Source organism: Pseudopipra pipra, chromosome 13 (assembly GCF_036250125.1).
Source record: "Pseudopipra pipra isolate bDixPip1 chromosome 13, bDixPip1.hap1, whole genome shotgun sequence".
Classification (NCBI taxonomy): Eukaryota; Metazoa; Chordata; class Aves; order Passeriformes; family Pipridae; genus Pseudopipra; species Pseudopipra pipra.
Window position 1 is genome coordinate 17,504,860 of NC_087561.1, and position 24,546 is coordinate 17,529,405.

At 48.5% G+C, this 24,546-nt stretch overlaps 1 protein-coding gene and 1 long non-coding RNA gene across 2 annotated transcripts in view; one reads left to right on the plus strand and one right to left on the minus strand.

Moving 5' to 3' along the window:
• The window catches only part of LOC135421583 (serine/threonine-protein kinase PAK 3-like), a 158,953-nt gene that overhangs the window by 21,887 nt on the left and 112,520 nt on the right, over positions 1 to 24,546 (plus strand). The gene's annotated exons all lie outside the window — the stretch shown is intronic.
• Positions 13,111 to 15,726, minus strand: LOC135421591 (uncharacterized). The gene is made up of 3 exons (XR_010434101.1): positions 15,074 to 15,726; positions 14,538 to 14,701; positions 13,111 to 14,065 (listed from the first exon to the last, which is right to left on the minus strand). It is a non-coding gene; the product is annotated as an uncharacterized LOC135421591 (long non-coding RNA).

The window sequence follows — 24,546 nt, forward strand, 5'->3', positions numbered from 1 at the left end:
TCTTTTCAAACTTGGACCAGTGCCCACTGCTTACCTGAGCCTTTCAGGGCAGGTCACTGCTTCTAGTACTGCCACAAGTATGTATTAGCCAGTACATTTCTAAAAGTAGGTTCTAGCACAGCTCCTTGTAGTAAGCCAATGTATTTCCAGGTTTGCAGTTGTAGATGCTAATTCCCTAAAATTAAATGACCTGCTCTTACACCAAAGGAGTGTGCAATAGTCCAGGAAGGTATACGGGGATAAAACCCCATGACTAACAGCTGAAACCAAGTTAAATGCTGCCCAGTTAATTCCTGAGGAAGGCAACAATTATGGAAAATGTCAGTCTTCCAGTCCTTCTGAAAAAGGTCCCTGACTTTTCTTGGAAGACTTCTTTTGGATTGCATTTGCCTTGCAGAAGGCAGCAAAAAGAGTTGAAGGGAATTAGCAGGACTGGTCTGGATGCTGAAAATTCTCTGCTTCCTTAAGCTCAAATGTTGATCAGGGCTCCTGGAGAAGCCCCAGGTCAAGTCTCAGAAAGCAAGGACTGGCCTGTGCTGGAGCTTTCCCCTCGGGGAGGGATGGTTAATGGCTGTCTTGTGTTTCCTTTGTCCCAAGCCTAAGGACATGCCACCCGAGCTGGAGACTCCCAGAAACCTGTCGCCTGTGTTCCGTTCCTTCCTGCAGTCCTGCCTGAACCCGAATGCAAAGCGTCGATGGACGGCCAGGCAGCTGCTGAAGGTAAAGTGGCTGCAGGTGAAACAGCTGTCCAGGGATGGGCTTTGTCATCAGCTAAACAACTAAGTAGCATTCTAGAATAATTTGGCTTGGAAGGGACCTTTAAGTGGCATCTAGTCCAACCCCCCTGCAACGAGCAGGGCCATCTTCAACTAGACCGGGTTGCTCAGAGCCCTGTCCCACCTGACCAGGGATGGGGTATCCACTTCCTGTGCCAGTGTTTCAGCACCCTCATTCTAAACAATGACTTCCTGAGATGTAACCAGAATCTATCCTCTTCCACTTGAAAACCATGATCCTTTGTCCCATTGCAACCACGCCCTTTGAAAAAATGTGTCCCCTTGAAGGACTGAAAGGCACAATAAGCTCTCCCTGGCACCTTGTCTTCTCCAGTGCCATCTGTCTTGGCCTTTCCTCAGAGGAAAGTTGGAGGTCTAGATAGTTCCCTACGTCCTCCTGATGTGTATTGCTGGTAACCAGAGGAATCCTGCTGGAGCCTGTGAGAAACTGCATTTGGAAAGTAATGGCTCCTTTTGTTCTTCTTTGGTTTTGGGTGCAGCATCCGTTTTTAGGAAAATCCAAGAGTCTTGTCGAGATGGCTCCTCTGATTGATGCAGTCAGGAGACCCAGAACAGCGGCACCGGAACCTCTGCTGGCTCCCTCTCTGTTGCGGGATTAACAGGCGCTGTAATGTGGAAGCCATTCTTCAAGAAGATGTCGTGACTGACCCAGGGCGAAGTGACCTTGTCCGCGCAGGAAGCGAAGTAAACAAGGCCATAAAACTTGAGGGATGTCACAGACCAGGATGTTTTAAGTACGATAGAGGGACTTGAAAGAAAACTAAGAAAGACCAGCTGTGTACTCAGAATCAACCAATCAGATGCTGTTTGAAGTGTATACTCACATATATATACTCCTCTGTAATCAATAAAGTTAGTTTCGTTTTTGTACCTGCACTGAGAGTCTTGACCTGATTGCAGCATCTTGGTGACCCCGCGACGTGATACTGTTCTGTGCAACTTGATACCTGCAAATTCCCGAGGTGCGGTTGCGACCGGACGTCCGAGAGAGACGTGTTTTGTGGCCACAGTCGACCGGTGAGTCGGAGCCCATCGAGGCTGATTTGAATTGCTCGGGATGGGGTCGTCTATTTCTGCAGTAGAGCGTGCTACTGTTGATGCAGTAATGAACTTGGGGAAAAAGGCAGATGAAACTTTGTCGCGTACTCAAGTAGTGGACTTATTATTCTGGGCGAAACGCCGCGGATTTTTGCATGATTCCACGGACGTTTTTAAGGATGATACCTGGCGTAAAGTTGGGGCAGAATTATGGGAAGCGGTGCAAATAAATAATAAAGAAGCCAAGGCTCTTGCGCCGACATATCGGCAGGTCCGATTGCTTATTGAACGGTTAGGCGCTGAAGCGAGTGTAGAAGCTGCTGTACGTGCTGCTGTGTTTACAGCAGCTGCCGCCCCAGTGCCGCCTGCACCGGAGGTGGAAGAGCCCCCCCCTCCCGCAGCCGGCTCAGATATTAACCCTGAATATGCCGAGGAGGACTCGGAAGAGTCTCTCATCGACCTCGGGGTGCCAGCTTATACTGCTGCAGCAGCTGAACGGGGACCATATGACGATCTTATTCCCCCGTGGAATCCCCCGCCCGAACCCGTGCCTTCCGCACCCCCGGCTGACCCAACCCATGTTCCACTGCCGTCTGAACCTATGGAAGTTGATACTAATCCTACTCTATCAACGCTTTTGCAAGCCCAAACAAATGTCATGACAAAATTGTTAAAAGAAATGAAAGCTTTGGATAAGGAAGCTGCAACTAAGCCTGCAATAAGGAGTCAGTATAAAGCAGCCCATAAAGCAATCGTTGAGGGACTAAAAAATATTGAACAGCAATTAAATAAAGAATTTGTTGTGGAAGGCATTTCTCCTGAACGACGTTGCTGGGTCATTAATATGGTTAAACAAAGACACTGGGATGAAGAGACCGCTGATGATTTTCTTACTTCAAAGGGAGCACCCCCGTTAAGTGCGGTAGAAAAAGGAGAGATAGTTGCTTATCAGAAACACTATCCTCCAGATGTGTATGATGATGCAGCTCCCTCAGCGAGTCAGAATCAAAGTTTGCCGCAAAAATTACAAGATTGGTGGAACAAATCGCCGCCGCCAAAACGAACACTACCAGGGCGATCCCTTGTGGACTCGGGTGCTACCCCCAAGGTTCCCTTACCTGATGGTTCAGTACCTCCCCGTGATCCGAATTTTGATCATCACAAGAGATGGAGGGGAATCATTACAAATGCAGAACTCACAGGTGATTTTAGCTTTACCGCAGCCCCTGTGCTTGTACAGGGGAACCAACGGCAATGGGCACCTCTGGATTGGAATCTAATTACACGAGTCCAAAAAGCAGTAATTGACTATGGTATAGATAACCGATTAGTCAAAAAACAAGTTGAAACGATCATTCGCTATCAGGAATTGGTACCTGCTGATTTACGTAGCATTTTTGAGTTAATTTTGGGACCCACAAGTTTTTTACTGTTTTTGACAAAATGGCAAGAGAGATTGGAAGTAGCTCAGGTAGCGAACTTAGATTTGCCAGTCGGAGATCCCCTGCGTACTGCTACTTTAGATCAATTAATGGGAAAAGGGCAATTTGTAGACCCGCAGATGCAAGCCGCCCTGGACGCTCGTGTTCTTGCGCAAAGCAAAGCAGCTGCTCTCGAAGCCTTCATGACATTACCGCAGATGGGTAAACCAAAGCAGCCTTATCTACATATTAGGCAACAGGATGATGAACCTTTCCTCTCCTTTGTGGATAGAGTGAAAGAAGGAGTTGAAGTAGCACCGGACATACCACATAACATGAAAGACACTATGGTGCGGGAAATAGCTGTTCAGAATGCTAACACAGCTTGCAAAAGGATGATCACTATTCTGCCAGCAGGGGCCTCTCTTACTCAAATTATTGAACAGTGTGCTCGAGCTCCTTTAGAGCTAGAGAAAGAGAAAGCAACTATTCATGCCTCTGCTCTAGCTGCTGCGCTTACAAAAGCACAGCTGCAAGGTCGTGGAGATAAAAATCCGGAAAAATGTTTTAGCTGCGGACAGCTTGGGCACTTTCGTAAACAGTGTCCCCAGCGCTTTAAGGGGGGATTTAAAGCTATTTCTATGAGTTCTTTTACAGGAATGTGTCATCGATGTGAAAAACCCGGTCACAGAGCTGCAGATTGCCGATCCAAATTCAGAAAGGATGGGACACCCTTACTTGGACCAACAAAGCAAGACCAGGGAAACTTCAGGAGCCGCGTGGGGGGCGCGGCGGTGAACCCTATCCAAACACCCCCCAACCCGAGTACGCTGCCGAAGCAGCCACCCGGGGCAGTGCAGGGCTTGACCTGGTAACTTCTCAATCTGTAACTATCACAGATGATTCAGTTCATTTAATTCCTACCACTTTTAAGGGACCCATTGGAAATGGACTTGCTGCTTTACTTTTAGGACGTTCCTCTGCCACCAAACAAGGGCTTTTTGTTCAACCTGGTGTTATTGATGCTGATTATAATGGTGTTGTTCAAATTATGTTGAGAGTTTTACATCCACCCTTTTTTCTCCCTACAGGCAGTAAAATTGCTCAACTAATACCATTTTATCCCCAGGTGCCTCAGCATTGCATCAGTAACACTGAAAGAACAGGTGGTTTTGGAAGTACAGGACCTTTAGTTGCCTTCACAGAAATACTCTCAAATAACAAACCACTCCGATCAGTCCTTGTCACTTCTGCAGATGACCCTGCGGTTCACTTACGAGCTGAAATGATGCTGGATTCGGGTTCTGATGTTACTATAATTCCAGCAGATGCATGGCCAGATACTTGGTTAAAACATGCGAAAAAAGAATCTATTCTGGGTGTTTCCGGAATAGCCCAAACCATTCAAAGTCAAAATTTTGTTCAGATCTCAGATAATGAAGGCAACGTCGCTTCTGTACGTCCATACATTTTGCAGACAACTTTACGGATATTGGGTCGTGATGCTTTGAGTCAATGGTGTATGGTTCTCACTTCTAACCATTTTTAGTAGGGGCCACTGAGCAACTCCAAGGGCAACCACTGATCAAGTTAGGCTGGATAAACGATGACCCTATTTGGGTTGCTCAGTGGCCACTTCCTCAAGCAAAATTGACACAATTACATATTTTAGTACAAGAACAACTGGAGAAAAAACACATTGTCCCTTCTCAGAGTCCATGGAATACACCTGTCTTTGTTATTCAAAAGAAATCAGGTAAATGGCGATTCTTACATGATTTAAGAGAAGTGAATAACCAAATGCTTCCTTTAGGAGCACTCCAACCTGGCCTTCCTTCTCCAGCTGGTCTTCCTAAAGATTACTCCTTGTTCATTATTGACATTAAAGATTGCTTTTTTAGCATTCCCCTTCATCCTGATCATACTAAACGCTTTGCCTTTAGTGTTCCTCAAATCAACAATTCTGCACCCATGGCGAGATACGAATGGGTTGTATTACCGCAAGGTATGAAAAACAGTCCTACCATTTGTCAATGGTATGTCAATCAAGCTTTACAAAATTGGCGTCAAAGCCACCCCAATTACATTACCTATCACTATATGGATGATATCCTTGTGGCCAGTCCTAAACCCCTACCAGAAAAGGAACAAAATGAATTATTGTCAGAATTACAAAATTGGGGCCTATCTGTTGCTCCTGAAAAAATTCAACAGATAGATCCCTGGCATTACTTGGGTTTTGAAGTCACGAAAAATCGCTTTCGGCCTTTAAAATTATCACTTCATCCTACAATTCAAACAGTCAATGATGTTCAAAAGTTAATTGGGGACATTCAAAGCGTTCGCCCTTGGGCTGGAATTTCTAATACAGAATTAGAGCCACTAATCGACCTCCTTAAAAATTCAACCTCTATAGCAGAGCCCAGGACCCTAACTCCAGCTGCACAAGAAGCTCTTCAACATATCTCTACGAAATTAGAGAACGTGTGTGCCCATCGCTATGATGCGCATTTACCTCTTTATCTGTTTGTCCTCAATGTTGCGAGAGAATTTTTTGCCCTTATTGGGCAACTAGAGGCTGATCACAAAACATGCTATATTCTTGAATGGGTGTTTACAAAATCCACCCCAACAACATCTATCCAGAAAAGAGTAGATCAATTAGGCGATTTGCTGTTTAAAGCTAAACATAGGACTCGTTGTTTATTTGGTAAAGATCTTGATTACCTTATCTTGCCTATTTCTAACCTGCAATTGGTCGAGGAATGGGCAGATACTTCTGTCACCTTTGCTACAGCTATAGTTGGATTAAACATTGATAATCACTTTCCTGCGTCTCCTATATTTTCAGCCAATCTCCCATTTGTACCCTTGAAAATCCTCTCTGACTCTCCCCTCCCAGATGCTCTTACTGTTTTTACAGACGCTAGTGGACGTACTCACAAATATGGTTATGCCTATTTACAGGACAGCAACTGGAAAGTTGTTACTGACTCACTTCCAAATGTTTCTGTGCAAGTCCTTGAGCTAAAAGCTGTTGTATTAGCATTTGTTACCTTTTCTACTGTACCTTTTAATTTAGTAACTGATTCTTTATATGTTTATTCTATTGTTAACCGTATCGAAGACTCTCTTTTGGGAAAAGTAGCTAACCCTGTCATTGCTGATCTGTTACTAGAATTACTAAATGTTGTTAATCTTAGACACCACCCTGTTTTTGTAACTCATTTGAGAAGTCATTCTCTGCTTCCTGGAATCCTTGCAGAAGGTAATGCCATGATTGATACCGCTGTTAGTGCTCCTGCAGTTCAGTCCTCTGCTTTCCTTTCCGCTCAACAATCGCATGCGTTTTTTCATCAATCCGCCCCCAGCCTCAGTGCAGAGTTTAATATTTCAAAACCTGAGGCGCAATCCATTATTTCTGCCTGCCCTGACTGTGCCCGTCTCCCTCCTTTACAGCAGATGGGAACGAATCCCCGTGGCCTTTCATCACGTTCCCTTTTTCAAACTGACATTACATTAGTTCCCTCGTTTGGCAGATTTAAGTATGTTCACGTTACCGTGGATACGTTCAGTAAACTGACCTGGGCTACGCCACTAACGAGTACTTCCAGCAAATCCACTTGTTTACATTGGCTGCAAGCCTTTGCTGTTTTAGGTGTTCCTGAAGAAATTAAAACTGACAATGGCCCAAATTATACTAGCACTTATTCCAATGATTTTCTCTCACGCTGGAATGTACGACATACTACCGGCATCCCGTACAACAGCACCGGTCAAGCTATTGTTGAGCGAAAGCACCAAGACCTTAAACGTTTATTCCGTGTTTTAATGAAAGAGGGGGAGCAGACCCTGTCACCACAACAGGTAGTTCTAAAAGCATTATATGTCCACAATTGGAAAAATCTTGTTGAATCGCCAAAAGCTCCCAAAACGCAATATATAGCACCAATGTCTTTGCACTTTTTATCCTCTACTGTCCAATATCCAGATGTGTCTGTTGAAATATGGGATCCCAAACAGAATGCTTGGCAAGGTCCACAGCAATTAATAACCTGGGGTCGTGGCTACGCTTGTGTCTCTACAGGTAACGATACCATCTGGATCCCAGCCAAATGGGTTCGACCGTGGATCAAAAAGGCATTACCTTCCTGACCCTTTCTTTCCTTCTCCTGTTATTTGCCATCGGTGAGACGCAAGCCCAAGACAATCTGTGGATTCAATGGGCAACTCAGACAAACACCTCTGCCTTTTGCTTGCATCTCACTGCAGCAACTAATCCTTTTAAGACTTGCCTAATCGGTGTTCCTGTAAGTCCATTTGAGCTTGCTAAGAATGTAGTAAGTATAAATTGTACTGCACGAAATGCTAGTTATTGCTTAGGTATGCTGTTGAAAAGTTTTAAAGAACCTTTGCCTTGGGATCCTCAGGAGTTAAACCTACTGGATAGTCGACCATCAAATGGTTCAGGATGTGTCTTTTTTGGATCGTACAATTTAACAGAAAAGAAAAGACGTACCTGGTTAACACCTCACAAAAATTACAACACGTCCCAATATTGTTCTCCTGATCGCGTTTATGGATGGGGTTCAGGCCACATCCACCTTAATTATTCCTATGCTACCTCCTTGCCACATCAAATATACCTTATCTGTGGTGATAGAGCATGGCAAGGCATCCCCAAAGAAGCCCATGGGGGAGCTTGTTATCTTGGAAAACTTGCTCTCCTAGCACCTTCTAAAGAGCAATGGCAAACCATACTGCATGGCAAAACACAAAGAGCTCGTAGAAGTCTCGAACAATTGTCCTCAGACTGTTCTGATGAGGTAAGCTTGTGGGGAACCACAGCTCGAGTGTTTGCTGCCATAATTCCCCAAATCGCAGCAGAGGAAGCGTTGACCCAATTACAACACCTTGCGTGTTGGACTGCTAAACAAGCTAATGTCACCACTAATGTACTTTCCCAATTGGCACAAGATATGAGCAGCATGCGCAAGGCTGTGCTCCAAAATCGAGCTGCCATCGATTACTTGCTATTGGTACAAGGAAAAGGTTGTGAGGAACACCAAGGACTCTGCTGTTTTAATCTCTCAGATCACTCAGAGTCCATCCAGGAGCAATTGAAGTGGTTGAAAGAACATACAAAAAGGATCACTGTGAGCACAAATCCTTTGGACGATTGGTTACTATCATTAGGTTTATCTGCATGGGTCAAGGATGTTTTGAAATGGATATGTATCATTGTATTAATTATTGGAATTGTACTCTGTATGGCTCCTTGTATTATTCAGTGCTTTGCTAGTAGAATTCATAGTATGGCTGATGCAGTTTTTGATAAGAGAGGGGGAGATGTTGCGGGATTAACAGGCGCTGTAATGTGGAAGCCATTCTTCAAGAAGATGTCGTGACTGACCCAGGGCGAAGTGACCTTGTCCGCGCAGGAAGCGAAGTAAACAAGGCCATAAAACTTGAGGGATGTCACAGACCAGGATGTTTTAAGTACGATAGAGGGACTTGAAAGAAAACTAAGAAAGACCAGCTGTGTACTCAGAATCAACCAATCAGATGCTGTTTGAAGTGTATACTCAGATATATATACTCCTCTGTATACTCAGATATATATACTCCTCTGTAATCAATAAAGTTAGTTTCGTTTTTGTACCTGCACTGAGAGTCTTGACCTGATTGCGGCACCTCTCTTTCTGGACAAGAGGGGAAAGAAGAGCAAGTAGAGAAGGAAGCTACAAGTTCCTGAGCAGACAGCACTCGCTCTTTGGGACTGAAGATTGTGAGGGCAGGGGCCCTGCCATGACATTGTGCTTCAGCCCAGCCACTGACACCTGGAAAAGGGGTTTTGAACTACCAAGTCAAGTCAGGGTCCCTTGCAGGAGACAGGAGACAGGACAAACTGTCCCTTGGGGATACCTGCCCCTCTGCACAGTTCAAAAATCCTGGCACTGCTGCAGCAACACAACCTGAAGAAGTCTCCTTTCCTGACATGGAAATGCCTCCACTGGCAAAGGAGGCACAGAGTAGACAAGGACTAGGAAAACAGGCAATATCTACTCTGATCTTTTCAGCCACTTCATTTGTAAATAAACTTTTGTTGTTATTCATAGCTGGGAAGTCCCATTGATGGGGGTTTTGGTATGGTTTGGAATTGGGAAAGGGTTTCTTTCATTCATCGGCTCCAGACCACATTGCCTTTGGAATTCATCCCACTGGCCTGTGTTTGCCCAGTCGTGGTACTTCTATATGAGGAAGAAAGTGCAATTGCAAGTCCAGCCACAACCAGATGGAGAGTGGGGCAGACAAATCCCCCCGCTGGGTACAGGTATTCAACTGGGACCGTAGAGTGTTTGAGTTCTTGACAATTGGGTTTGTATGACCACTTGCAATCTCTGTGCCTGGATGAGAGTCTTCCTCAGCTGAAAAAGCAGAAGGTCAGCCCGTGTGCTCCGAAAGGGCACGTCTGATGCGAGGCTTTCAGAGCAGCAGTCTGAGGGGCTGAGCCCCCGCAGAGCCCGGGCAGAGCGCAGAGCAGCCTCAGCATGCGCAGAGCCAGGCTGGAAGAAGCCCAGCCCGGGGTGCTTGCATCTTTCTGGGACCAGACTAATCTTCCAGACTCGGAGACAAACTGGGTGTGGGCTGCTCCAGAGGGGAATCGTGGCCAGGCATGGAAATGCATGGACTGATGGGATTTGCCACCTTGGGTCTGCGCAGGAGTCGAGAAGGGCAAAAGAGAGCAGAGTGATTGAGTCGTTTCTGGCGATGCCTCCTGACCTCTTGGTTGCCTCGTAGCTCCTGGGAAAGGTCGGGAGTGTCTGTGCCACTCTGGACAGAGGGGGAGGGAGCTGGGCTGTTCCACAGGCTTGTGCTCAGGTGAGTGTCCTTTAGGCATCCCAGTTCTGCCCTGGGAACTGAGGCTGACACGGAGGGTGACAGCCTTCCCTGGGAGAGGCCCCACAAAACGGCGGATCCTCATGGCTTGGAGGCTCCCCATGAAATGGCACAACTGACATCATGGAGATTACTAAATGTGGGAGCATTATATGGGAGGTGTGCAAATTTATAAAATATATAGACACACAAGGTACTGTAGAATTATTACTGTTGTATATAGATAGTGTGTTACAGTGCTATGGGCATACCTGGACTCTGTACTGTCTAGGGCACTTACACAACACCCCATAACTCTCCTGCACTGTAGCCCCTTACATAATGCTCCCTTATATATAGATAATGTACATACGTGTGTGTGTGTATATACAGAGCGAGACTGTGTAAATAGTGTTTACATATAGTGTGTATATATAGTGTGTATATATAGTGTGTATATATAGTCTGTATATATAGTCTGTATATATAGTCTGTATATATAGTCTGTATATATAGTCTGTATATAGAATGTAGCGTTTGTGTGGGAACAGGAAAAAATTAAAGGAAAAACGGAAAGCTGTGTGTGTGGGAGGGAACTGGGGCTTCCTTCAAGTTGGGAGCGGGACGGCGTGGGGCCGGGGAGCTGTAGGGAGACTCCTCGCCACTGTGCTCAGTGCCTGGCCTCTTCCCCCCCCACCCCATCGCCCAGGCTGAGAACCGTCGCCGCTGCTGCCTCAGCCTGGGGGCCGCCCCGCCTCAGCGGCAACTGTTCTTGCCTCAGCCCTCAGGGGTTTTCCCCTCAGCCCGCACCAATTTTCCCCTCAATCCGCAGCCAGTTTTTCCCTCAACCCTCAGCCATTTTTCCTTCAGATCACAGTCGGTTTTGCCTCAGCCCGGACCAATTTTTCCCTCAACCCGCAGCCGGTTTTGCCTCAGCCCACAGCCCTTTCTGCCTCATAACTGCCCCCCCCCCCCCCGCCTCAGCTGCAGCCGGTTTTGTCTCAGCCCAGAGCCATTCTCATCTCAGCCCTTGTGCCGCGCTGCTTCAGCCCGCAGCGGTTTTTGCTTCAGCCTGGGGATCACCCCATCTCAGCTGAGGCCTCGGTGATGCCGGGAAAAGGCCACGGTAGTAAAACTCAAGAGCCACAGGCGCTATGAAGCCGCTAGTTGTTTCTTACGCTGCCGGACGCGCGGGGGATGACTCCGCCTGACACGCGCGAGCGCTCCCCCCTCACGGCTCCCGTTTTCTCCCAGCAGGTCATCCCTATCCATCGCACGGTTTGACATATTCAGGAACTACCCCAGAGTGGTATGGATTTCTATGGAAATCTCGGGACACGCCTTCTGGCGCCTGCCCACTTCTCTCGGGTGGTCGCAGGGGATGAAGGCTTCGAGTCTGCCTCTCACCGAACGGTTCCCCTCGCTCTCGGAGCATGCACAGTCTCTCAGCACCTTCCCCTCAGCAGGCAGCAAAGAGAGAGACCCCCTCACACACACCCGCTGCTCCGTCGCCCTGATATTCCACTGTAGCAGACAGAAAGGCTAGTCAGGGCCCCAGAAAATCTTACACGCACACAGAAGTTGGATAGGAGAAGGATTTAAGAGCTCCATGTCCACTGAGGCTTCTGACCCTGTAGGTTTCCCACAAGCCTAAGGGAATTTGGTTTTTGCAGGTGCACCAGGAGCTCAGTGCTGGGCAGAGAACTTTCTTGGGAGAAAGTCTGACTTGAGTGGCTATGGGAGAAGTGGCCAAAGGGGGGAGAACGGGCAGGAAGCACCCACGGGGGCACCCCCACTCTGACAGCTGCTCCAAGGGCTCCCTGCCACATGTGGAACACGGACGTGTCCCTGAGGGATTGACAACAAATGCTGTCCATGTCAGGCAATCACAGCTGTTCTGAATGTCCTCCAAGCCTCTCCACAGTAAAAGAGGAGAAGCCCCGCTTGGTACAGCGAGGGCTGTGCCGTGAGGGCTGCTGGGGAGGAATCTCACTCTTCCTGGAGTCAGCTACTGTTGTCAAATACCTCTGAAATCCTCGGGATAACAGAACCCTCAAACCCTGCATTGCTAGTGTTAAAAAGCAAGGCGTTACTTTATTCACAGCACTGTGGGCTGTGGGTGACCAGTCAAAGGCCTCCACACAGACACGGATTCAAAACTTATTATTCCATTTTTCCATGGAAGAGCAGAGTTGATTTCCAGATGAGTTTCAGGCAGAAAGGTGAGCTTTACATCAGGAGGTAAGCTGACAAGTCACTGCAAGAAAGGGAGGTCAGGCTCCAACAGGAGAGCAAGATTCAACATTCCAGGGGTCAAGAAGCCACCTAAAACCATTGCAGCGTGGGGAACCTTGAGCTCCCACTCATCATGGTCAAAGACACAGAATAGCTCAGCTGCCCCTGATGGGCTTTCAGGCTGTTCACCTCAACCCCCTTGTGGCATACTAGGGCACGGACTCCAAGGAGTGTGGTATAATTGAATCATTTATTACAGTTCTTTCATGGTTTATATACCCTGTTACATCAGCAGTAAATTCTTTTTAGTAACTTTTCTATATATCTACTTTTTTGTTAAGCATTCACTGTCTAGGAGAAAATTACTCTCAATTAATTTCCCACACACAAGGATACATCTCACCACATCCGCATTTATCTTGCCAAGTTCCCCTTCTATGTTTCTCCCAGGGTCATATAAACTCGGTTCCCTACATCCACTCCTTACAAAAGATGAACTCTCCCTGCTGAGTCTTGGAGGTGATCTTGGAGGGCAGGAGCTGGGAGGTCAGCTGGAGAGATGGCACAGGGATGGCCTGGTACAATTCTACTTTTTTCAGGGCTGCAAAATGTCTCAGATCTGGGCGGGGAAGAGTTTCCTCTTCAGGGGTTCACAGTCACAAACCAAAACCAAACAAACCAACCCCAAAGAACAAAGCTACTGGTGGAGGGGCTCGGAACAGACGGCTCACAGGCCAATATGGTTGGCAAAATGTCCGTTTATTAGAAGAAGAACATTTATTATATACTGCTGCTACACCTGGACGTGTGATTCTTCTTCACACAGCACTGGATATATAAGAGAAACATACTTTGTTGTCCGGTGTTAATTGGAGCATCACAGGTGTCCATAAGAGATGAAAAAACTTGTTTAGCTTTCTAAGACTCCTCCTTGACCTTGGCAGGGAGCCTTCTTTTCTGAAGTTCTAACTTCAGAGCCTGTAGCCATGTTAGCTACGCTAATGGTAAATCCTTTACACGTGTCATTTCCAAAATGCATGATCACAAAACTTGGCTTTGCTAGTTGTTAAATCCAGGCACCAGATTGTTACCAGGTATGACCCAAAACTGACTCTAGAAACTCAAACGCACACTGGTGTATAGTTTTTAGGAGAGCTTTAAAATAAAAAAAATAATTAGTTTACACACAAATCCTTCTGCAGTCCACACTGTATAACAACTCCTGTTGCTCACTAAGAGAATTACCTAATTTATAACATTGAACTGTATAACCTCACTGCTTATAAATGTATTCACAGGCACAAAAAAAAAATAATTGCAAGTAGCGAGACTTAACATCGCAAGTAACTCTTTGCTTCAAAAACAAACAAACAAACAAAACCCCAAACCACCAAAACAGAGCAGTTAGATGAACCAAAACATGTCTGGATAAGAACTATTAATCATAAGCTCTTACCTGCAGGAGCTTTAGCTTGTGAACGGTTCCCAGCTCCCACGCTGGGCGGAGTTTGTGATTTTAGCAGACCCTCAGCTGCCCGGCAAGGCTCACGTCCCACCTGAGAATGCTGCTTTCACCTAAAGTTCAGGTCTGGAAGCAATATGTGGCATAGTAGAGGACTGGATAGAAGGACCTACTGCTGCCACTCCCCTTGGAGCAGAAGCCACTGGCTGTGGTGAATTCCCATCTGAAGAAACCTTTGGGGAAAAAAAAAAAAAGATGAAAATGTAAAGAATTTTATGCCACAGTGTCTGTCCAGAGCTTGAAACAGAAGTCACAAAGGACAAAACAAGTAGCAAATGATACCTCAATATTAGAGGCTTTTTTGAGAAAGCTTTAAGCATTATAACTATATAATTAGGGTTTATTATATATTATAATAAAAATTATAAACTTGAGGTAGAAATAGCAAATTAAAAAAAAAATCAACAAAAACCTTAAAAAAAAATCCATGACAACATTAGAAGAGTTCTTGCCTGTAAAGAATAAGTAGGTTAACACTAATGTACCAAGAAAAGGACTTTAATAACACAAGACTTCCACTACATATGGATCAAGACAACAGGTCTAGCATCTGAACAGACTCCCCCTCCCCCACAAGCAAGTTTTTACTTCAGACTGTCCAGGTAACAAAATTTATGTTGTTGTTAGGACATCTCTCACACTTACTGGTACATTCTCTCCCTGGGACAGAGCTGCCTTTCTCTTCTCCAGGTGCTCTGGCAGCTCACTAACACGCTTCTCCAGCACTGCCACCTCCAAGCTGCGCTCCTTCCAATTCTCCCTCGGTGCTGCAGCCTGGCATTCTGCTCCTGCTTCACTTTGTTCCTTACCTGAAAAAATTCACCAAGCAGTGGGGCAGGAGGGGAAAGCAAGGAAAAGAAAAACAAATGAACTTTCAGGAGAGGGGACAGGAACCAGTTACAAAGAGAAAAGCCGTTGAAAAAGTGAAGTTATGTCTTCTCTCCAGTGAAAATATTGGTTAGTCTCCAAATTTGCAGAAAGGAAAGGGATATGCACAGTGTGCTCCTTCCTCCCTTTCCCTCGAACTCGGTACAATCACCCCTCCATCCTCAGCATGCAGGCAGCCACACGGGCCCGGCAGGAATGGGAGCAGTGGCGTTTCTTCCCGACGAGCTCAGAAAAGGACCCAACTGTCTTTAAAGCCCTTAAGAGTTGGGGGTCACAAGCTGGCTTTCCATTACCTGCAGCTCCTTGGACATGCGGTGGGTGGAGCTCAGCTACAGGTGACAGGTTGTCGTGGTAACCACTAATTCGTCAGCCCTTTCTCAGCATCTCTGGCAGCCCAGGCAGTTCCTCTGCTTTCGGCACGTCCAGCGCCAGCTCGCGCCGCTTCGGCTGCAACAGGCTCTTCAGCTGGTCCGCCTCCTCCGCTGCAAAGGACGAGAGAGAGCACAAGAGCTGCCCTGAGGAACAGCCCAGCATGGGCTGCTCTGCTCCCAGGGCAGCGCTGCAGGGCACCCAGAGAGCACCCTGCCGGCCTCCGGAGCAGGGCTGCACAGAGCCAAACCTGCTCCTCTACCCGGCAGGTGCACAAGCAAAGTCACCGGCACCATTCTGGACATTTGGTCTCCTCAGAGCACTGACGGAGAGGGAAAAAGAACATTTGGTTCACTGTCCCAAGTACAGAAACAAACAAAACCACAACACCAGACTGAATTCACCTGCAGAAGCCCAAATTCACCGAATGCCTGCTGAATTCAGCAGGAAGACACTCACTCAACCACAAGGCATCATTTCAAACTCTGCATTTAAGCCCTAAGAAGCCAGTAACAAAACACTAAAGCTGTTTCATTAAACACAGACTCCCGGGGCGGGAGCGGGAACGGAGCAGAGCGGAGCGGGGTGGCCGGGCGGGCGGCGAAGCCGCCTGAGCGCCGATCCGCTTCCTGCCTGGGGTCCTCGCTTGTCAGCCGCGCGCCGCGTCCCCAAGCGGGGCTGCCCGTCCGGTGCCTGCCGCCGGCGCCCGGCGCCGCCGAGAGCCCTGCCCTGTCCTCACAGCGGGAAGCACCGCAGCGAGACGGCGCTGCGAGCGCGGGGTGGGGGTCCGGGTTGGGATGGAGCTCAGGCAACAGGAAAGACGCCTCTCTGAGGCAGGGGGCCTCGCGCCACCATATTTAGTGTTGTCCTGGCTCATTTCCGGTCCTGGTAGCGCCATCTTCACTTCTGGCTTGGCGGACCATCTTTCTGTACGGCATTGGAGGACTTCTGGTCCGAGGGCCGCCATCTTTCTGTGCGGCCTCGCAGGACCTCAGGTCCGGGGGGCGCCATCTTTGCTGAGGCGTTGAAAATATTCCGGTCGCTCCCACTCCCGGTCCCCAACTTTACCCTTTGAATGTCCCTCACTAATTTCTACGGTTTCACCTCAAAATCTTCATTTTAGTCCCGCCCCCCAACCCCGAGAGAGACGGGAGACCACAAGTCCCGTCGTGCCCCGGGAACCGGCCAGGCCCCAGTGCGGCCGCTCCTTCCCTGCTCGGTGCCGCTGATTCAGCCGCCTCCTGGCGGGCCCCGCCCCCTTGAGCAGGCCTCCGAAGGGCCGCCGCCCCCTCCCCGTTCTCCGCTGCTCTTCCCCTCGCTGCGGGCGGGACCCTCGAGACTCCCAAGAACAGCCGCGGCAGGCACCGCGCGCGTGCAGGGCCCTTCGCTGCAGTGCCGCCCTTAAGTTCAGCAGGGGGCGCTGCAGTGCCATGAGAGTCACTGCGCATGCGTCATTCCCTCTCTTGACCGCCCTTAATTACCACGTGATCGCGGACGTCTCACAATGACTGCGCATGCGCCGCCGCCGCCAGCTTGGGGGACCCTCACCACGTGACCTTCTGGCTTCGCTTTCTTACTGCGGACGCCTCACCTGCTTTTCTGGGGTCCCACCCATTCTGGGGCCCTTCCCTGACGTTTCGCGGCTCCCCCTCCACTTTTTCGTGTCCCTGGGGTTCCCCCACCCACGTTTCGGGGTCCCCTTCTCACATTTTAGGGGTGACCCCCAGTTTACGGTTCGGAGGGTGGGGGGTGGAAGTAAACGGGGTGCCCAAGAAGGTTTTTTTTTTCTCTTTTATTTCACTTTTTATTTTATTTCCTTTTTAGTTTTCTTGCTTTTAATTTTTTTATTTTCTTCTGTATTTTATATTTCCTTTTTTATTTTGTTTATTTTTTATTCTCTTCATTTTTCATTTTCTTTTATTTCTTGTTTGGTTTTTATTTTTTTATTTCTTATTCTTCCAGAGAGGGAAACACTGCAGCTCCTCTGGACCAGAGAAAGCCTCCCCTGCTCTTCCCTTAAACACAACGCCTGGAATTAGTGCCCTGGAAGCCTGGTCCACTCATTCCAGGGACTGAGGCTCACTCAGAAGGGCTTTCCCAGTATCAAATGGAAATTACATTGTGGGCAAACGCGCTTCCGGCAGGACTGCTGGGACACTCCTGGTCAAGGCGACCGGTCTGTGGAAGTCAGACCAGTGACCACCCGGGGGGGATTTTCCGGGGGATACTTCCAGGTTTTATTCTCCAGAAACTCCAGTTCTTTCTGGCACCGCTTGCTTCAGTCTTCCCTTGTTGGAAGAGGTCACTTAGTCTTTCTAGGGGCCAGATTGTCAAAGCCCGGCCAATCCATTCCCTCCACACCCCCCTCACACTCAGGGGCCGAGGGGCAGCGGCCTGCCCTGCCCTGCCCCTTGTAATAGATTAGTAGTTGTCACATAATTTACTCATCAAATCAGTAGTAGTAATAGTTGTAATAGTTGTAGTAATTTACTCTTCTAATAGTATTGCATGTTATATTCATATATATATATTTGTAATCAAGGTTCTGTTAAGGCCGGTGGACTGTAAGTTACAGAATGGGCAATTAATCTGTCAGTACTATAAGCTGATAGTCCTGCAGCTGCAGTTTCTAAGCTGACAAAAAAAGTTGTTATGCCTTACTGAATAAGTCTTTTGTATATTGTCTAAAAGTGTATGCTTAAAGTAACGAAAGAATGGACAAGGATCAAAGGGTCAAGAACGAAGACGATAAAAAGTATCCTAGATGGACATCTGGAAGAGACTCACACAGTAGGCCTCAAGGATGAAAAATTACCTAAAACTATGGAAAGGAAAGTACCTGGCAACTAAAAGCGAGCCTGCAAAAGAACCAACCAGAACCAGGTCTGCGAACTCAGATGCAATAGAAGGATAACAAGTGACTATGGGAAGGGAATTGACAATAGTACAAAGAATACTGCTTTTGCCCACTGCTTTGCTGGCCGTGTGTGGAGCAGGGGTCTCCCCAGCAGCCCAGCGTGCTGATTTGCTTATTTGCACTTTATATAAATCTTTAATAAATTTTGCTGCTATATTTTAGGCTGAGTTTCATTTACTTATAACATACCCACACATATATCTCTGTATCAATCCCCTTGATTTGTACTACCCCAGACATGTCTGAACTTGTCCCCAGTTATTCCCACCAAAAGTTTTCTCCCTTACTCTCCCCTGCTTTCCCGCTCATCCCACACTGATTGGCCAGAAAATGCCGCAGTGCGGAGTGAGCTCCCATTGGCCCCAGATACCTGACTCCTCCCAAGTCCCTCCCTCCTTCTCCCTACTCCCCAATCCTGTGGCACCCTGAGATGTCCGTCCCGTGCTCCGCCCCGGTGATCGGACCTCCCTCACTTGAACCCTACATAAGTCCTCGTTCCTCCTAATAAAGTGGCCGTTGCACCGTTTCCTTCTATGTTGTCGAAGCCTTCTGTGCAGTGTCGCGTCCCTGTTTCCTTCCTACCGGGCGGTGGCAAGTATCTACTCTGATCTTTGCAGCCACTTCATTATTAAATTAACTTTTCTTGCTATTCATAGCTGGAAAGTCCCATTGATGGGGGTTTTGGTATGGCTTGGAATTGGGGAAGGAAAAAATTAAAGGAAAAACGGAAAGATGGGGTGGGGGGGTGAACTGGGGCTTCCTTCAAGTTGGGAGCGGGACGGCGTGGGGCCGGGGAGCTGTAGGGAGACTCCTCGCCACTGTGCTCAGTGCCTGGCCTCTTCCCCCGCCCACCCCATCGCCCAGGCTGAGAACCGTCGCCGCTGCTGCCTCAGCCTGGGGGCCGCCCCGCCTCATCGGCAACTGTTCTTGCCTCAGCCCTCAGGGGTTTTCCCCTCAGCCCGCACCAGTTTTTCCCTCAGCCCGCAGCCGGTTTTGCCTCAGCCCACAGCCCTTTCTGCCTCATAACTGCCCCCCCCCCCCCCCGCCTCAGCTGCAGCCGGTTTTGTCTCAGCCCAGAGCCATTCTCATCTCAGCCCTTGTGCCGCGCTGCTTCAGCCCGCAGCGGTTTTTGCTTCAGCCTGGGGTTCACCCCATCTCAGCTGAGGCCTCGGTGATGCCGGGAAAAGGCGACGGTAGTAAAACTCAAGAGCCACAGGCGCTATGAAGCCGCTAGTTGTTTCTTACGCTGCCGGACGCGCGGGGGATGACTCCGCCTGACACGCGCGAGCGCTCCCCCCTCACGGCTCCCGTTTTCTCCCAGCAGGTCATCCCTATCCATCGCACGGTTTGACATATTCAGGAACTACCCCAGAGTGGCATGGATTTCTATGGAAATCTCGGGACACGCCTTCTGGCTGTCAAGAGTGCCTTTGGTTTGGGTATGTCCCTTCCAGAGGAAACAGAGCACAGCCACTCTTCCAGCTAGATTCAACACTGTGCTCTCAGACTGAGAGTGGGGAATCCTTGTGCTTGCTTTCATAATTCAAGCCGGTTTTAACGCTATTTCTTTTTTCTGCAGTTGATTTTGGCTTATGTGCTTGGCTTCAGCCCCAGCGAAAGACATGGAGGTCATTTTTTTCAACGCCTTTCTATATGGTATCAGAAATGTTGAGAAGAGAGAGATATGATGCCAAAGTGGACATCTGGGCCCTTGGGATCATGGCACTAGAAATGGTGGATGGTCCTACACGGGTAAGGTGCAAATACTGTCAGAGAGCCCTGCCTTTCTCCCCTGAGCCATATCTTTCTCCCACTCACATCAGCTTGAACTAGTCCCACCAAGGCCCACGTCTAAAAGTGTCCTGGAGCACATCTGCTCACAGGAGAAGTGACATGTGCCAGTGCAGAAATGGGCCGTTTTGGCCTCCAACAATGCTTGAATTCCTCCTGTGCTCTTTGAACTCCCTTGGAGCTGGATCTCCCAATGGCAGGAATTTTTCAGCAGCAGGATTCTCCCGTTGGAGAATTACTGTGAAAAGCATTTCAAGGGGATCTGCAGGCCAGAAGTCTTTTCAGACTTGGACCAGTGCCCACTGCTTACCTGAGCCTTTCAGGGCAGGTCACTGCTTCTAGTACTGCCACAAGTCTGTATTAGCCAGTACATTTCTAAAAGTAGGTTCTAGCACAGCTCCTTGTAGTAAGCCAATGTATTTCCAGGTTTGCAGTTGTAGATGCTAATTCCCTATAATGAAATGACCTGCTCTTACACCAAAGGAGTGTGCAATAGGCCAGGAAGGTATACTGGGATAAAACCCCATGACTAACAGCTGAAACCAAGTTAAATGCTGCCCAGTTAATTCCTGAGGAAGGCAACAATTATGGAAAATGTCAGTCTTCCAGTCCTTCTGAAAAAGGTCCCTGACTTTTCTTGGAAGACTTCTTTTGGATTGCATTTGCCTTGCAGAAGGCAGTAAAAAGAGATGAAGACAATTAGCAGGACTGGTCTGGATGCTGAAAATTCTCTGCTTCCTTAAGCTCAAATGTTGATCAGGGCTCCTGGAGAAGCCCCAGGTCAACTCTCAGAAAGCAAGGACTGGCCTGTGCTGGAGCTTTTCCCCTCGGGGAGGGATGGTTAATGGCTGTCTTGTGTTTCCTTTGTCCCAGCCTAAGGACATGCCACCCCAGCTGGAGCCTCCCAGAGAACTGTCGCCTGTGTTCCGTTCCTTCCTGCAGTCCTGCCTGAACCGGAATGCAAAGCGTCGATGGACGGCCAGGCAGCTGCTGAAGGTAAAGTGGCTGCAGGTGAAACAGCTGTCCAGGGATGGGCTTTGTCATCAGCTAAACAACTAAGTAGCATCCTAGAATAATTTGGCTTGGAAGGGTCCTTTAAGTGGCATCTAGTCCAACCCCCCTGCAACGAGCAGGGACATCTTCAACTAGACCGGGTTGCTCAGAGCCCTGTCCCACCTGACCAGGGATGGGGTATCCACTTCCTGTGCCAGTGTTTCAGCACCCTCATTCTAAACAATGACTTCCTTAGATGTAACCAGAATCTATCCTCTTGCACTTGAAAACTATGATCCTTTGTCCCACTGCAACCGGGCCCTTTGAAAAAATGTCTCCCCTTGAAGGACTGCAAGGCCACAATAAGCTCTCCCTGGGACCTTGTCTTCTCCAGTGCCATCTGTCTTGGCCTTTCCTTAGAGGAAAGATGGAGGTCTAGATAGTTCCCTACGTCCTCCTGATGTGTATTGCTGGTAACCAGAGGAATCCCTCTGGAGCCTGTGAGAAACTGCATTTGGAAAGTAATGGCTCCTTTTGTTCTTCTTTGGTTTTTTGGTGCAGCATCCGTTTTTAGGAAAATCCAAGAGTCTTGCCGAGATGGCTCCTCTGATTGATGCAGTCAGGAGACCCAGAACAGCGGTCTTTGCAGCCACTTCATTTGTAAATAAACTTTTGTAGGTCAGCCCGTGTGCTCCTATAGTGTGTATATATAGTGTGTATATATAGTGTGTATATATAGTGTGTATATATAGTGTGTGTATATATAGTGTGTGTATATATAGTGTGTGTATATATAGTGTGTGTATATATAGTGTGTGTATATCTACTCTTATCTTTGCAGCCACTTCATTTGTAAATAAACTTTTGTAGGTCAGCCCGTGTGCTCCTATAGTGTGTATATATAGTGTGTATATATAGTGTGTGTATATAGTGTGTGTGTGTATATAGTGTGTGTGTGTATATAGTGTGTGTGTGTATATAGTGTGTGTGTGTATATAGTGTGTGTGTGTATATAGTGTGTGTGTGTATATAGTGTGTGTGTGTATATAGTGTGTGTGTGTATATAGTGTGTGTGTGTATATAGTGTGTGTGTATATAGTGTGTGTGTGTATATAGTGTGTGTGTGTATATAGTGTGTGTGTATATAGTGTGTGTGTGTGTATATAGTGTGTGTGTGTATATAGTGTGTGTGTGTATATAGTGTGTGTGTGTGTATATAGTGTGTGTGTGTATATAGTGTGTGTGTGTGTATATAGTGTGTGTGTGTGTATATAGTGTGTGTGTGTGTATATAGTGTGTGTGTGTGTATATAGTGTGTGTGTGTGTATATAGTGTGTGTGTATATAGTGTGTATATAGAATGTAGCGTTTGTGTGGGAACAGGAAAAAATTAAAGGAAAAACGGAAAGCTGTGTGTGTGGGAGGGAACTGGGGCTTCCTTCAAGTTGGGAGCGGGACGGCGTGGGGCCGGGGAGCTGTAGGGAGACTCCTCGCCACTGTGCTCAGTGCCTGGCCTCTTCCCCCGCCCACCCCATCGCCCAGGCTGAGAACCGTCGCCGCTGCTGCCTCAGCCTGGGGGCCGCCCCGCCTCATCGGCAACTGTTCTTGCCTCAGCCCTCGGGTTTTCCTCTCAGCCCGCACCAGTTTTTCCCTCAACCCTCAGCCATTTTTCCTTCAGATCACAGTCGGTTTTGCCTCAGCCCGGACCAATTTTTCCCTCAACTCGCAGCCGGTTTTGCCTCAGCCCACAGCCCTTTCTGCCTCATAACTGCCCCCCCCCCCCCCCGCCTCAGCTGCAGCCGGTTTTGTCTCAGCCCAGAGCCATTCTCATCTCAGCCCTTGTGCCGCGCTGCTTCAGCCCGCAGCGGTTTTTGCTTCAGCCTGGGGATCACCCCATCTCAGCTGAGGCCTCGGTGATGCCGGGAAAAGGCCACGGTAGTAAAACTCAAGAGCCACAGGCGCTATGAAGCCGCTAGTTGTTTATTACGCTGCCGGACGCGCGGGGGATGACTCCGCCTGACACGCGCGAGCGCTCCCCCCTCACGGCTCCCGTTTTCTCCCAGCAGGTCATCCCTATCCATCGCACGGTTTGACATATTCAGGAACTACCCCAGAGTGGTATGGATTTCTATGGAAATCTCGGGACACGCCTTCTGGCGCCTGCCCACTTCTCTCGGGTGGTCGCAGGGGATGAAGGCTTCGAGTCTGCCTCTCACCGAACGGTTCCCCTCGCTCTCGGAGCACGCACAGTCTCTCAGCACCTTCCCCTCAGCAGGCAGCAAAGAGAGAGACCCCCTCACACACACCCGCTGCTCCGTCGCCCTGATATTCCACTGTAGCAGACAGAAAGGCTAGTCAGGGCCCCAGAAAATCTTACACGCACACAGAAGTTGGATAGGAGAAGGATTTAAGAGCTCCATGTCCACTGAGGCTTCTGACCCTGTAGGTTTCCCACAAGCCTAAGGGAATTTGGTTTTTGCAGGTGCACCAGGAGCTCAGTGCTGGGCAGAGAACTTTCTTGGGAGAAAGTCTGACTTGAGTGGCTATGGGAGAAGTGGCCAAAGGGGGGAGAACGGGCAGGAAGCACCCACGGGGGCACCCCCACTCTGACAGCTGCTCCAAGGGCTCCCTGCCACGTGTGGAACACGGACGTGTCCCTGAGGGATTGACAACAAATGCTGTCCATGTCAGGCAATCACAGCTGTTCTGAATGTCCTCCAAGCCTCTCCACAGTAAAAGGGGAGAAGCCCCGCTTGGTACAGCGAGGGCTGTGCCGTGAGGGCTGCTGGGGAGGAATCTCACTCTTCCTGGAGTCAGCTACTGTTGTCAAATACCTCTGAAATCCTCGGGATAACAGAACCCTCAAACCCTGCATTGCTAGTGTTAAAAAGCAAGGCGTTATTTTATTCACAGCACTATGGGCTGTGGGTGACTAGCCAACAGCCTCCACACAGACACGGATTCAAAACTTATTATTCCATTTTTCCATGGAAGAGCAGAGTTGATTTCCAGATGAGTTTTAGGCAGAAAGATGAGCTTTACATCAGGAGGTAAGCTGACAAGTCACTGCGAGAAAGGGAGGTCAGGCTCCAACAGGAGAGCAAGATTCAACATTCCAGGGGTCAAGAAACCACCCAAAACCATTGCAGCGTGGGGAACCTTGAACGGCTGTTTCCGTGATGTCACAGGACTGTTGCCCCACTGTCGCTGTGATGTCACTGAAGTGCTGGGTGGCCACTGCAGTGTCCGTGGAACGCTCTCATTCAGGCACCAAGGGCCTCGGCTTGCGGTGCAGTTCGTCACGTGCTCGTCGCAGAGGAGTCTTCGGATTGAGGATTTCTCAGCGGAGAGTTGTGAACGGGCGTCCAAGAGGATTTTTCAGATCGAGGAGCTCTCAGTGGAGACCCTGCAAACCAGAGAGCGGTTTTCTTTTCCCCCCCCCCCCCCCAAGGGGCTGTGCCCCTTGGACTGCAGCACAGCTTTGCTGAAATGTTTCGGCAAATCTGCGCTGCAGTTCATGATTTTGTGCTGTTTTCATCAAATTTATATTTTTCTCCAGACAGGTCCTGCCAGGTGACGGAGTTCCCGAGAGGTGAGTAGTGTTTGTTCCTGGGGGCAGCATACCTGGCTTTGGCATGGCTGTGTTCTTTATGCTCTTCCTTAGGCACTGAGATGATTTAGAAACAAAACTGCCCTT